Below are 14,866 nucleotides of genomic sequence, written 5' to 3'. Positions count from 1 at the left end.
TCATTTAAAGACTGACTCATGCCAAGACCTTGGCTTCCTGTCCCCAGAAGTGACTTTGTGGGATTCTCTCTGTCTGTCTTTCTTTTCTTATTTATTGGAAGTAGGAGAGAGAAAGAGGGACACCTATAGCACTATTTCACCACTTGCGAAAATTTCTCCTTGCAGGTGGGGGTTAGGGGCTTGAACTTGGGTCCTTGCACATTTTAATATGTGCACTCAACTAGGTGTGCTACCATCCAGCCCCTGTCTCTGTTTTTTCTATCTTAGTGAAAAAAAAAAAAAACCAAATAGCCTGGAATGATGAAATTGTGCATGCACAAGGTACCAAGGAAGAATAAAAATCTGTCTGTCTCTGTCTCTATCCCCACCTGCAGGGGGATGCTTCACAGTCTTTACAAGCAGCCAAGCATGTCTGCAGGTGTCTATCTTTCTCTCCCCCTCTCTATTTCCCCCTCTTCTCTCAATTTCTCTCTGTCCTATCCAATAAAATGGGAAAAATGGCCACCAGGATCAGTGGATTCATATCACCAGCACCAAGCCCCAGCAATAACCCTGAAGGCAAAAAAAAATTGGTATAGTAGTAAAGTCCTGACAACAACAAAACAAGCTAGCTAGTAAGCAACAAACCAATCAACTAGCCAACAAAAAGCCCTGTAGTGTTAAGTTCACATAGCAGTCACATAAAGCGTGACACTTAGGTATGACACTGAAGGATGGCCAAGAGTATAGTTGTGTGCACTGTGACCCTTTCCCAGCCTTGTCTTTCCCAGCTGTGGACCCCTGAGCTGGAGAAGTAGCTCACATGGATAGTGCGTTGCTTTGCCATGTGCAGTACCCAGGTTCAAGCCTGACCTCCACCTCATTGAAGGAAGCTTTGGTGCTCTGGTTTCTTTTTCTCTCTCTGCCTTTCTCACTCTAAGGGAGGAGGAAAAGGAGAAGGAGGAGAAATTTCCTAATATAATTCCTAGCTATGACCATGGAAAGCGAGCTCAAACTGATTGGGATGCAGAGGTTACACAGGCTCCTGTGCTAAATATGAACAGACGTGGCCCGAGGTCAGATCAGTGGAGTTTACAATTAATGGTATTTATATACTTTCCCCATATTTGGGAGCTACTCTGTAATCCAGCTTTCTAGTCCTAGTACCAACTCTGAAACCATCTCCCCAGACAAAACTTTCAGCACACTTGCCTGCTAGCTATCAGGCTCAGGCAAAAATTAATAAAGTCAAGCCCCCTTGGAATATAACTTAGACTTCCTAGTGTCTTCCAACATGAAGACCCCAAATCTCATCTACTATACTTCTGCCTGTAGGTTCCTGTTTATTAAACTATTTGTTTTGCTTTATATCTTAATTCTTTTTCAGCCACCAAATTGCAGATGCCACCATGATGCCAACCTGGCTTCACTGGGCAGGTGACTTCACCAATGTGTCCTGGAACCCCACCTCCCCAGGGCCCTGCCCCACTAGGGAAAGATATCAATAGGCTGGGGGGATGGATTGACCTGTCAATGCCCATGTACAGCAGAGAAGCAATTACAGAAGCCAGACTTCCCACTATCTGCACCCCATAAAAATCTTTGATCCATACTTCCAGAGGGATATAGAATACGGAACTCTGGTGGTAGGGATTGTGTGGAATTGAACCCCTTATCCCACAAGCTTGTTGATAATTATTAAATCACTAATGAAAAATTAAAAAAAATTTACTAATATCTCTAAGCTGCCAGTTCTTCATCTGCAGAAAGGGGGAGGGTGATAACAGCACTAGTAGCTGCTTTACACAGTCCTGATGAGGATGAAATGAGCAATCCCATTGTACTCAGCATGCTGGATAGGGGTTCTGGGCATTTACTTCTGGCAGTTGCAGGTATGAATATTATTGGGACCAAAGATAGGAACTTCTAAGACTTGCCCGAATGGTACTCAGATTAAGAGATGGAAGAGTTATGAGGGATGCTTGGCCTAGTTATCAATCCTCCTAAAAAACAGGAAATCTCTGGTGTCCCAGGAGATAGGAGAGAGCCTTACAATCTTATCATCCCACACCAGGAATTGTGAGGTCTGTTTTTGATGTGTATACAGATCAAACCCTGCAAAACTCCCCTTTTCTTTAAAGTTCTTTACAGTGGCAAGATTCTGTGTTCTTTTCCCCCACTTTAAATGTGTATTTTTTCTTCTTTTTTTTTCTATTCTTTTTTTTTTTTTTGGCCTCCAGGGTTATTGCTGGGGCTCAGTGCCTGCACTACGAATCCACTGCTCCTGGAGGCCATTTACTCCATTTTGTTGCCCTTGTTGTTGCGCTTATTGTAGTTGTTATTGTTATTGTTGTCATAGCGGTATTGTTGGACAAGACAGAGAGAAATGGAGAGGTGAAGGGAAGACAGAGAGGCGGGGATAAAGATAGACACCTGCAGACCTGCTTTACCGCTTGTGAAGCGACCCTCTGCAGGTGGGGAGCTTGGGGCTCGAACCGGGATCCTTACGCTGGTCCTTGCACTTTGCACAGTGTGTGCTTATCCCGCTGCACTACTGCCCAGATCCTTTTCTATTCCTTTTTAAAATTTTAAAAAATTTATTTATAAAATAAAAAATATCGACAAGACCATAGGTTAAGAGGGTACCATTCCACACAACTTCCACAACCAGAGTTCCATATCTTATCCCCATCCACTGGAAGCTTTCCTATTCTTTCTTTCTCTCTCTCTCTCTATTAGTGATCTAATATTGATTTACAAAATTACAAGCCAAAGGATGCAACTCTGCACCATTTCTACCACCAGAGTTTTAGATCCCCATTCCCCCTATTGGAAGCTATAAAAGTTCTCCTATGGTTGCAGATATGATTTAATTCCCTTTGGGAGCAGAAGGTGGGAGGTCTAGCTTCTTTAACTGCTTCTCCATTGAACATGGGTGTTGGCAGGTTGATCCATACTCCCAGGCTGTCCCTATTGTTCCCTAGTGGGGCAGGGCCCTGGGGAGGTAGAGTTTCAGGACATATTGGTGAGGTCGCCTGCCCAGTGAAGCCAGGTTGGCATCATGGTAGCATCTGCGATTTGGTGGCTGAAAAAGAATTAAGATATTTGGGAGTCGGATGGTAGCACAGCAGGTTAAGCACAGGTGGTGCAAAGCGAAAGGACCAGCATAAGGATCCCGGTTTGGGCCCCCGGCTCCCCACCTGCAGGGAAGTTGCTTCACAGGTGGTGAAGCAGGTCTGCAGATGTCTATCTTTCTCTCCCCCTCTCTGTCTTCCCCTCCTCTCTCCATTTCTCTCTGTCCTATGCAACAACAACAATAACTATAACAATAAAACAAGGGCAACAGAAGGAAATAAATATTTTTTTAAAAAACGTAGAAAAAAGAGAATTAAGATATAAAGCAGAACAAGTTGTTTAATAATCAGGAACCTACAGGCAGAAGTATAGTAGATGAGATTTGGGGTCTTCATGTTGGAAGACACTAGGAAGTCTATTTAAGTTATATTCCAAGGGGGTTTGACTTTATTAATAATTTTTGCCTGAGCCTGATAGCTAGCAGGCAAGTGTGCTGAAAGTTTTGTCTGGGGAGATGGTGTCAGAGTTGGTACTAGGACTAGAAAGCTGGATCAGGGAAGAGAGTAGCTCCCAAATATGGGAAAAGTATATAAATATGGTTAACTGGAAACCCCCATTAATTTGGTGAAGGGCCCATATTCAGTACAGTAGCCTGTGTAACCTCTGCATCCCTATAGATTGAGCTTGTATTCTGTGGTCACAGCTAGGAACATTCTAGGCTGCACTCATTGCCGGACCCATCTTCTTTGAGTGGTAGAGTATTTTGGCCCAACCTCCCTTCAGAGAATGGGGTAGTCCCTACTATTTTGATCCACTCTGAGGGCAAGGTGTATCCGGTTTCCTTCTAGAGACGATGTCCTCACTGGGATGAGCAGTTCCCACACTTTTCTGTGTATGGACCTCTGTGCTCATGTGATTAAGGTTCACCTCTTTGCTGATCTTTCTTGTGTTTAATGGTTTTCTAGTCAAACGAGCTAGAAGGGTGGAGAAATATTAGTTCCCTCTCCAGCAGAAGGCACAAGGGAGGCAACTGGGGGTGTGCAAGGAGACTGATTTCATGGGACTCTGAAAGTCCCACCTTGTGACGTGTTCATGACTGTAATGATGCTGGGCTGGTGTGCAAGAAGCAGGAGGCAATGGAGCACTTGGAACAGCTCCTTCCAGCCTCAGGATGCCTTCTAGAATGTCTTCCAGCTGGAGGGGCATTAATGCAGGCCAGGAACTCTATGACTTCCATAACCTTAATTGGGAAAGCAATTGAGCTTCAGGTCCTGACTGCTCTCCTCCTGTCTCTATTCCTGCTTCATGTCACTTGTGCTTTCTGATGGTGGTATTGGAGCACTGGAGTTGTCTTTTATGTCTGAAGTTTATTTAGAATATATTTCATTGATCCTGTTTAGTTTAGCTGAGCCTTAGGGAGGCACAGGCAAACGCTAGAAGAAGAATGGAGGCACAGTGAATTCTAATGAGGGGAAACAAACAAACAAAACAAACAAAAAACAAAACAAGGAACAGCCTAGGCCTAATCATTGTTTATAAATCTTCAACTGCCCATAAGAGACACAGAAACCCAACTGGGCGATAATTGTCCCCCAGGATGCAGAAACATTTGCCAAATGAAATTAGAATCTGACTTAAAAATATATCTAAGATTAGATCACCAAGTGTTCATCATTCCTGGTGAAGAACCAACTGAGATCAATTTTCTCACTGCCCCTCCAGCCTCCCTTTCTGACAGGAATCAGAATGAGATGGCAGAGAGCAGAAACTTAACCACAGGCAAAAAGCACTGTTTCTGGCTCCCCGGGCCACATCCTTGGTGCACTTCCAGAAGCAAACCCAAGAAACCTTCTAGCACAAGGCCAGTGTGGAAAGGGCAGATCTATTTAGAGAATCTGATTCTTATGGCAAAAGAGAAGTGAATAATTCAACCACAGGGATAATAATAACTCCAGTTGTGGCTCCAGTCAGAAGAACCCAGGGGGCACTCGGACATATGAACTCACTCTTAGACACCTCAGAGACCCCTTAGAATGTCCAAAAATGCTTGGCAGGCAACCATTTGCAAGTTACTGTTTTACTCTTCTAGCAGTAGGAGACACGATTTCTCTTCCCCCAACCTAGCTATTCAAAAAGTCTCTTAAGGACAAAGGGAACTCATCTTCCTTTGTGTTCAAAGGCAGAGAAAATGCAACTGGCATGATTTAAAAGAGGGCCAATGGGAAGAGCTGTCAAAATGTGGTTTTATGAAAGAACTACAATTTTTTTTGTTTGGTTTACTCAAATTTCCATTTCCATTTCCAAACAGCAAAATGACTCAGCTACTCTATCACAAAGGGTCTTGTGCTGGAGAAAGGACAAATTTGTTTTGAGCATGATTTTTCCAGGTGCTCTGGAGTATAATGTGCTTTAACGACAGAGTGCATTAGTGAGAGATGACATATATAATAGTGATGGGTTCCTTGGCAACACTGCCATCAGTGGCAAAAGACATATATGATTCTGGTCCCAGTAGGGTATTCCAGATAGCCTAGGCATGTAGGAGCTGCACCATCTAGGTTTGTGCCATCATTTCCCATGACGTTCACCTAAAGATGAATTTCTCCCAATATACTCTTTCTGTGAAGCAATACGACTGTACAGCAGTGCGGATATATGTCACCCTGGAAAGGAAAGTGACATACTAAACAGGTGTACCTTCATTTCTTGGGTGGTTATAAGGAAAGGAAAAAAGAAACTTTCCTAGGCCCCTCCAGCTCTTCCAGAAGGACTTTCCTCCTGTTTGCCATCATACTTTCCCCTAGGGAGAGCTTCCAGGGAAAGAACTCCCCCACTGGCTGTTCAGCCTCTTCCCCGAGGCCTTTAGATATGCTGTTCCTTTTGCTCAACAAAACTTCCTTCATCTGTGTACCAGCAATGCCCCTACCACTTCTCAACCTGCTCATGACTTCCTTAGGGTAATGTTCCCTGCCTTCTCACCCACATCTATTCCTCTACTCTGTGCTGTCTTGCTCACCCTCCTTGTGGTAATTATCACAATGAATTAGTATGCTTACGAACTCGGTTAATATCTGTGTCAAGTTCAGCCTTGAGCCTGAACTCCTTGAGAGCAGGAAAGCACTAGTTTTTGATAGTGCTTGAAGGGCTTTATTTATTTATATTATTGGACAGAGACAGAGATAAATCAAGAAGGAAGGAGATAATGGAGAGGGAGAGAGAAAGGGAAATACCTGCAACACTGATTCACTGCTTGTGAAGCTTCCCCCTGCAGATGGGGACAGGAGACTTGAACCCAGGTCCTTGCAAATTGTAACATGTATATGCTCTATCAGGTGCACCATCGTCTAACCCTGCTAACTGCTTTAATATTTGTGGGGTGTATGAATTACTAATATCTACAAGCTAATTCTTATAACCTCATGGTAGCTTAACAAAGCGATGCCTGGGAGGGGACAGTGGGGAAGCAGAAAACCCAAAGTCTTGGAAAACAATAGGAAAGAGAAACCGAATTTCTCACTTGGCTCAGCGCCTCAAATCCTATTTCACTGCACTGGTTTCCCTTGTATGAGTATTTTTGCCTACTGACTTAGTGATGCACATTTTGTAGTTGGCGGAATTTAATCCTAATACATAAATTGGGAAATAAAGATACTTACACAGATTGAGCTGCCTAATGACTAGAGTTCAAGGCTGTTTTCCCATTTTCACACTGTGTGCCTCTGGGACACATATGTAACTGTCCCATGACTTATGTATAATATATCAGGGACATATATGTGAGGGGGTCAACCACATGCTAAGGACACAAGAGGACATGATAGAAATAGTAAGTATTCAGCACATGATAACTATTTGCAGGACTCTTGGATCACTATTAATGCCATTAGTCAATGAAGAGATTTCTAGGCTTTATTGACACAATCTACCTTTTAAATAAAAAAAAAAAAGGCTGGTTCCTAGTTATAGGTATAGGGGCTAAGGATTGAAGACTGGACAGGACACCAAGGAGCTAAGCAGTGGGGCCTCTCCAGAGCCCCATTCAGGAAGTTTCTACTTCTCCTCCTCCTCCTCCTTCTTTTTAAAAATCTGTATATTTATTAACACAAGAGAGGGCCAGAGCATCACTATGGCACATGTAATACTTGTGACCGAATTTAGAATCTCATCCTTTTAAGTCCATTACTCTAGCCCCTGCACTACCTTCTGGGCCACGTTAGAGGCTGCTTCTGACAGAAGTCCCTGAGCCTACTTCACAAAGAGGCCATCAGCAACACACCAACAACCAGTACAGAGAGCTGCTCATTCACTTGGTGTCTGCAGTAATCTTTTCTTTTCCTGCCACTGTCTCCCAACTTGCTACCAATCTATCCATCTCTGGCTGTGGGGATAGTTCACTTCCTCCCTCTGAATTGGTAAGGATTTCTTTCCCATTCTAAGTAACTAAAGGCCAAACATCGAACAAAGTATTGAAAGGAACTCTTACTGGTTAGACCTGCATTGTTGGTGGCTAAAACAAATACCTCCTGTTGTCCCAGAGTGAATCAACATGGTTCAGGGAAGGCCACGGTTAATGCTGGCTGGAAAAGAATGGAAAAGGTGCCTTCAAGAAACCCCCACAGGATCAAGGACTTGGATGTTAGACCAGAAACTATGAGATATTTAGAGGAAAATATTGGCAGAACTCTTTTCCACTTAAGTTTTAAAGACATCTTCAATGAAACAAATCCAATTACAAAGAAGACTAAGGCTAGCACAAACTTATGGGACCTACATCAAATTAAAAAGCTTCTGCACAGCAAAAGAAACCACTACCCAAACCAAGAGACCCCTCACAGAATGGGAGAAGATCTCTACATGCCATACATCAAACAAGAGGCTAATAACCAGAATATATAAAGAGTTTGCCAAACTCAACAACAAGAAAACAAATAACTCCATCTAAAAATGGGGAGAGGACATGGACAGAATATTCACCATAGAAGATATCCAAAAGGCTGAGAAACACATGAAAAAATGCTCCAAGTCTTTGATTGTCAGAGAAATGCAAATAAAGACAACAAGATACCACTTCACTCCTATGAGAATGTCATACATCAGAAAAGATAACAACAGCAAATGCTGGAGAGGTTGTGGGGTCAAGGAACCCTCCTGCACTGCTGATGGGAATGTAAATTGGTCCAACCTCTGTAGAGAACAGTCTGGAGAACTCTCAAGCCAGAAATGGACCTAACCTATGATTCTGAAATTCCTCTCCTGGGGATATATCCTCAAGGAACCCAACACACCCATCCAAAAAGATCTGTGTACACATATGTTCTTAGCAGTACAATTGTAATAGCCAAAACCTGAAAGCAACCCAAGTGTCCAACAACAGATGAGTGGCTGAGCTAGTTGTGTTATATATACACAATGGAATACTACTCAGCTATAAAAAATGGTGACTTCACCATTTTCAGCTGATCTTGGATGGACATTGAAAAATTCATGTTTAGTGAAATAAGTCAGAAACAGAAGGATGAATATGGGATGATCTCACTTTCAGGCAGAAGTTGAAAAACAAGATCAGAAGAGAAAACACAAGTAGAACCTGAACTGGAATTGGCGCATTGCACCAAAGTAAAAGACTCTGGTGTGTGTGTGTGTGTGTGTGTGTGTGTGTGTACACCGGTCCAAGAAGGATGACAGAGGACCTAGTGGAGGTTGTATTGTTATATGGAACACTGAGCAAAATTATGCATGTACAAACTATTGTATTTACTGCCGAATGTAAAACACTAATTCCCCAATAAAGAAATAATAATAATAAAAAAGGAACCCTCACAGTAAAGCCAAGCCTTCATGCTTTCCTAGAGTTAAAGATAGCCCTGTGTGAGGGAGGGTAAGGGATAATTCGGTCACATTGGAAGGCTTTTGTGCAGTCAGGGCAGGAAACTGGATATCCTTTTTTTTTTTTTTTGTATCTTTATTGTTGTTGTAGTTATTATCATTGTTGTTATTGATGTTGTCATTGTTGGATAGGACAGAGAGAAATGGAGAGAGGAGGGGAAGACAGAGAGGGGGGAGAAAGAAAGACACCTGCAGGCCTGCTTCACCGCCAGTGAAGCAACCCTCCTCCAGGTGGGGACCCGGGGGCTCGAACTGGCATCCTTATGCTGGTCCTGTGCTTTACACCACGTGCACTTAACCCAGTGCACTACCGCCCTGTTGCTGAGGAGTTATTCTGATGCAGTCTCCGCCCCCAGGTTTTACTATGCCTTGGGAAACCCTAGCATTGCTCCCTTCAACCAATCCTGGCCCTACAGGTCACCTCTGGTTGTCGCCCAATAAAAAGCCCCCTCCCCCCACTCTGGGCTCTCAGCTCTCCCTCTCTGAGGTCGCTCCCTGCTCTCCCCCCAGTGGTCGGCCATTGCCGGCTGGCTCCACGTGGTCCGAACCAACCCCCCCCCATCCTATAATAAAGATTTGTGTACCCCTTTGCTCTGGACGTCGGCTCTCTTCTCCGCGGTGCAGCCCGACACCAGACCACCTCAACAACACCACCCGACTCCGTGATATCCTTTTTTGGTGTTGTTGTTGTTGTTTTAATGTAACATCTATTTAATTTTTTTAAAACATATCTTCATTTGTTGGATAGCGACTGTCAGAAATCAAGAAGGAAGGGGGGGACAGAGAGGAAGAGAGACAGAGAGACACCTATATCCCTGCTTCACAACTTGCAAAGTTCTCCCCATGCAGGTGAGGAGTGGAGGCTCAGACCTGGGTCCTTGCTCATTGTAATATGTGTGTTCAAGCAGGTGCACCACCACCTGGCCTCCTGAAACTGGGCATCCTTTACACTAAAGAGAGCAGCTCAAGTTTGATTGCATGGGACAGAGACAAAATCCCAGTGAAGGGAGGTGTAAAGAAATAGAAGAGTTGGGATTTGGGATGAGAGGATCAGGTTTGGATCCTAACTCTTCCCACTTTGGGGGAATCATTGGATCATGCAAAGCTTGCCTGTCTTCTTCCCTAAGAAGGCATTTAGAATGCTCATACATAGGTTTGTGCTAGAGAGAAATGGAGACTGGCAGGGGAAAGGCTTTAACTGCTGATGATTATTATCAGAGATGGCAGAAGAGCACAACTGATCTGCTATTTCATGGGAACAGACAGTGAGGCTGCAGGTGAGTGGGGGAAGCAGGTCAGTGATCCTTATTTCTGAGTGATCTTCTTCCCAACAGTCAGTCCAAGGTGACCTGCTCATAGGAGTCCTGTGTCTTAAATAGCCTTTTTAGCATTAGCTCTGGCCAGATCCTGTTGACCATCAGCAAAGTCTTCATTCCCAGACACCTTGATTCTTGGCCCTGGACTTCTGGGGAAGCTATAATTAAGGTGCAGCCAGGCTTCCTCAACCCCCAGGTGGTCTGCTTCAAGGAGGGGGTGGGGCAAACCACACTTCTAAGGAAATAACTCCTGGCTGTGGGACAGGCCACCCCCAGAATTGTTCCTTTGTTTGCAGATTCCTCCTTGTTTAGCTCACAAAGGAAATGGTTCCAGGAGGAAGTGGAAAACTGTGACACACTCTTCCCCAAGATGGCAGCTGTTTCCGTTTCAAGCAGTCTGCCCCAACTCCTTCACCAAAGTCTTAAAAAAGTTCTTAAGTGATGTTCCAGATGTTGGGTTAAACATTTTGGCATGGGTTAGCTCATTTAATCCTCATAATAACTCTGTGAAGTAGGTGCTATTTTTATCCTGTTTTATACACAAACCAAATGAAGCACAGATAGGCTTAATTGTTTTTCTAGAGGTACACAACCAACAGAGCCAAGATTCAAGCCCAATTCTGTGACCTGCAGCAACTGAAAGCTGGAGAGTTCCCTCCCCCACCCTAAGTCTCAGCTCCTTTCAAAATTTGCTGGGGCTGCTCCCCATGATGGTATCCATTTGTAGGATGGGATTGGGACTTGAGGGCTGAATGGGGCTGGGTTTTCTGCTCCAGAGAAGTCTGTTTGAAGACCCATTTTACCAATAGCCTGAGGCAGGCTAGGCTAGGAGTATATGGATAATAGTCATCATGATAATGATAATGATAATAATAATAATAGCTTCCAAAAATGGTTATTAAAAGGGTATATGCCTTAGATTATTTCTATTTTTTTCTACCGGAGTTCTTGCTGGAGCTTTGTGTCTGGATGGTTCTACTAGTCTCAGCCATATCCTTTCCCTTTTTCCCTTCCCTTTCTTTTCTTTATGAAAGAGAGAGAGAGAGAAAAGGAAAGATACTTGCATCACTGCTCCACCATTCCTAAAGCTTTCTCCTTCCATGTGCCCAACACTCTGTGTCTATTACCTTATGTAGTTTTCGTGGCAATGCTGTCTGGTAAGTATACTTCATGTTATAATTTCACTGTCAAGAAATTGACACCAAAGAACATTCTTGGATGTCACAAGCGTCAGCTTTGACTTTCCAGCCTCCTATACTACATTTCCCTACAGAGGAGAAAGCTAGGAACTAGAAACCTGGATATCAAACTCCAGTTCCACATTTACTTGCTGGGTGACCTGGAAAAGTTGACTTATGTTTCTGAGCTTCAGCTTCCTTGCCATTGAATTGGGGTGATGAGAGAGGCTCTGCCTACTTTTCAGACCTCGAATCTGACAGTATTTGTGAAATGTAAGAGTAGACCGATGTTTGTAAATTGGTGAGTTGTATTTAATAGAACTTGTGCCACAGGTTCTTCCTTCCCCCAATCAAAACTGCCTAGGATTCAGGAGATGATACTCCTGGGAATTTGGCTGTGGTGCACTTGGTAGAGCTCACATAAGGAAGGACCTGGATTTAAACCCTCAGTCCCTACCTGCAGGACGGAAGTTTTATAAGTAGCAAAACAGTGCTGCAGGTGTCTCTCTTACTTTCTCCCATCTCAATTTCTTTCTGTCATGTTGGATGTTGGGCTCAGGCAAAAATTAGTAGTCATAGGTCCCTTGGAACATACCTAAAATAGACTTCCTAGATACTTCCAACATGAAGACACAAATTCTCATCTGCAATATTCTTACCTATAGGTTCCTGATTATTCAATAATTTGTTCTGCTTTATTTCTTAATGCTTTTCAGCCACCAAGTTGTAGATGCTACCATGACACCAACCTGACTTCCCTGGGCAGACGACCTCACCAATGTGTCCTGTAAACCCACCTCTCCGGAGCCTGGCCTCACTAGGCAAATATAGGAACAGGCTGGGAGTATGGATCGATCTGCCAATGCCCATGTCCAGTGGAGAAACAATTATAGCAGCCAGATCTCCCACCTTCTGCACCCCCTAATGATCCTGAGTCCATACTCCCAGAGGGATAAAGAATGGGAAAGCTTCCAATGGAGGGGATGGGATGCAGAAATCTGGTGGTGGGAATTGTATGGAATTGTACCCGTCTTATACTACGGTCTTGTCGATCATTATTAAATCGACAGAGAGAGAGAGAGAGAGGAAGAGAGAGAGAGATGGAGAGGATACTCCATAGCACTACTCTATTCAGAAAGGGGGAAGATAAGGGTGACAATTCATATAAAAGACCCTTCATTGTGACAAAGGAGTCAGAAAGCCAGAAGTGCATCTTTTATCCTCTACTAATAGGAAGGTAGTTTGTATTTTCCGCTTAGTAGAGTTAAACTTATTTTCTTTTTATTTCTGACCTATTGTTGATATCTGATACCTTACCCCCAACCCTGCCGAAGATTTTACCTCTTCCAACTGCTACCTACTACTAGCTGTGAAATCTTGAATGTGTTTCTTTACACACACACACACACACACACACACACACACACACACACACACACATACACACACACACACACACTTTATGGGGGGGTTAATGGTCATTTATGGTTTATAGTACAGCTGTTGGCATACGGTTACATAATAGGTGTCTATAAAACACTCAATTCCCAACCTAGGTTCCCCTCTCCCATCATACACCAGGACACCAACACCCCTCTATCCCACTCCTTTGCCTTCTTCCCCAGAGTCCTTTGCTTTGGTACAATACACCTCAGATATGTTTCTTAGCTTCTCTGTCTCCTCATCAGCAGAATAGGGGTAATAATGACCCAGTTGGTATTACATGGAGTGCTTAGAGCAGTTTGCTTTAAGTTGGCTATTAATATTGCTACTCAAAATCTTTTGCATCCTCCAGGTAGCACCCATTCCCTCTTTGAAGACTGGTTTAGATACCACTTCCTCCAGGAATCTGCCATTAAAAGCAGGTGCCTTTCAGCACAGGTGAATTTCTCTATTCCTCTGGAATAGAGAACTTGTTCAAGATCCTTCTCCATCCAACTGTGACCCTGTGAGGGTAGAGATGATTTTTGATTTAACAGGAGCCACTGTGCCTGGCTCAGTAATGGGCACACAGCAGGTGTGCTGTGGAAGGGGTTGACTGGCAAATAAGAACTCTGTGGAAGGTTCACAGAATAAGAGGGGCCGTCAATCTTGCCTGTGACAACTGTATCCAAGAGTAGAAGAATTTGTGTGTGTGTGTGTGGGGGGAGGGTATAGTGGGCTTCTCCCCTGAGTTGTGGGGTGGGAACTTGAAAGTGCAAACCTGAAGCAGATGAAAATAACAATATTCTGTTCACTGTGTGGGAGAACTTTCTAGAAATCTGAGCTAAGAGAGGCAAGAGATTTGAACCTAGGTGGGATGGCCTGTCTCCTGGGCAGAAAGGCCTGGTGAGTTAGCAAGCACTGAGGCAAGAAACATCTAGAATCAAGGCTATGAAATACCCTCCCAAGGCCAGCAGCCCCAAGCAGAAGCCAGATTTCTCATCTGTGAAACAGGTCACAAGAGCACACACCTTGGAGTGAATAAGAATCCTCCATGAAGGCTGGCTTATTTCTTTTTTTTTTTTTTTTAAATTCTTTTTTTTTTTTTTTTTTAATTTTTTATTTAAGAAAGGATTAGTGAACAAAGGCATGAGGTAGGAGGGGTACAACTCCACACAATTCCCACCACCCAATCCCCATAACCCACCCTCTCCCATGATAGCCTTCCCATTCTCTAGCCCTCTGGGAGCATGGACCCAGGGTCGTTGAGGGTTGCAGAAGGTAGAGGGTCTGGCTTCTGTAATTGCTTCCCCGCTGAACATGGGCGTTGACTGGTCGGTCCATACTCCCAGTCTGCCTCTCTCTTTCCCTAGTAAGGTGTGTCTCTGGGGAATCTGAGCTCCAGGACACATTGGTGGGGTCTTCAATCCAGGGAAGCCTGGCTGGCTTATTTCTATTAGGTTGTTCCTGTTATTACTAATCACAGCAGGACCAGGCATCAAACAGGGGTTTCATTAGACATTCTAGGTGAACAACTAAAGTTCAGGCTCAGAATGGTCACCTTAAAAAAAAAGTCTACCAGCAAAAAAGATGATATTGTGTTCTTTGGGACAAAAATTCATGGAACAGGAGGAGATTTTGCTTAGCGAAATAAGCAGAGATGAAAGACAACTACCAGATGCTTTCACTCATATGTGGAATCTAGAGATCTGATTTACATGAACCTGCCCAAAAAAACCCCCACAGAAAACTCTAAACAAAACAGAAGGAAGCAAATGGTATAACTTATGAGAACTATGGTGGTTATCTTTGGGAGGTGGGAGGGTAGGGATACAGAACGCTGGTGGTGGGTATTGTGTGGAACTATACATTATAATCTTACAATCTCATAACAAACTATTAACAACAAATAAAAAAATTTAAAAAATGTATCAGGCTGGGTGGTGGTGCACCCAGTTGAGTGCATACTTTACCATGCCAAGGACCCAAGTTCAAGCCCCCCAGTCCCTA

At 43.7% G+C, this 14,866-nt stretch overlaps 1 protein-coding gene across 4 annotated transcripts in view; it reads right to left on the bottom strand.

The window, feature by feature from the left end:
• AFAP1L1 (actin filament associated protein 1 like 1) overlaps positions 1 to 14,866 on the bottom strand; it is a 100,586-nt gene that overhangs the window by 61,878 nt on the left and 23,842 nt on the right. Inside the window, exon 1 of one of the 4 annotated variants that reach the window (XM_060180772.1) lies at positions 7,547 to 7,621. The exons of the other annotated variants lie outside the window; for them this stretch is intronic. The gene's annotated coding sequence lies outside the window, so the exon portion shown is untranslated. Of the gene's footprint in view, positions 1 to 7,546; positions 7,622 to 14,866 lie in introns of those variants that run through there. 4 annotated transcript variants of the gene reach the window in all.

The sequence above is a fragment of the Erinaceus europaeus genome, chromosome 2, assembly GCF_950295315.1.
Source record: "Erinaceus europaeus chromosome 2, mEriEur2.1, whole genome shotgun sequence".
Classification (NCBI taxonomy): domain Eukaryota; kingdom Metazoa; phylum Chordata; class Mammalia; order Eulipotyphla; family Erinaceidae; genus Erinaceus; species Erinaceus europaeus.
Note: the sequence above shows the minus strand (reverse complement) of the source record. Positions and strands in the feature narration are given on the sequence as shown.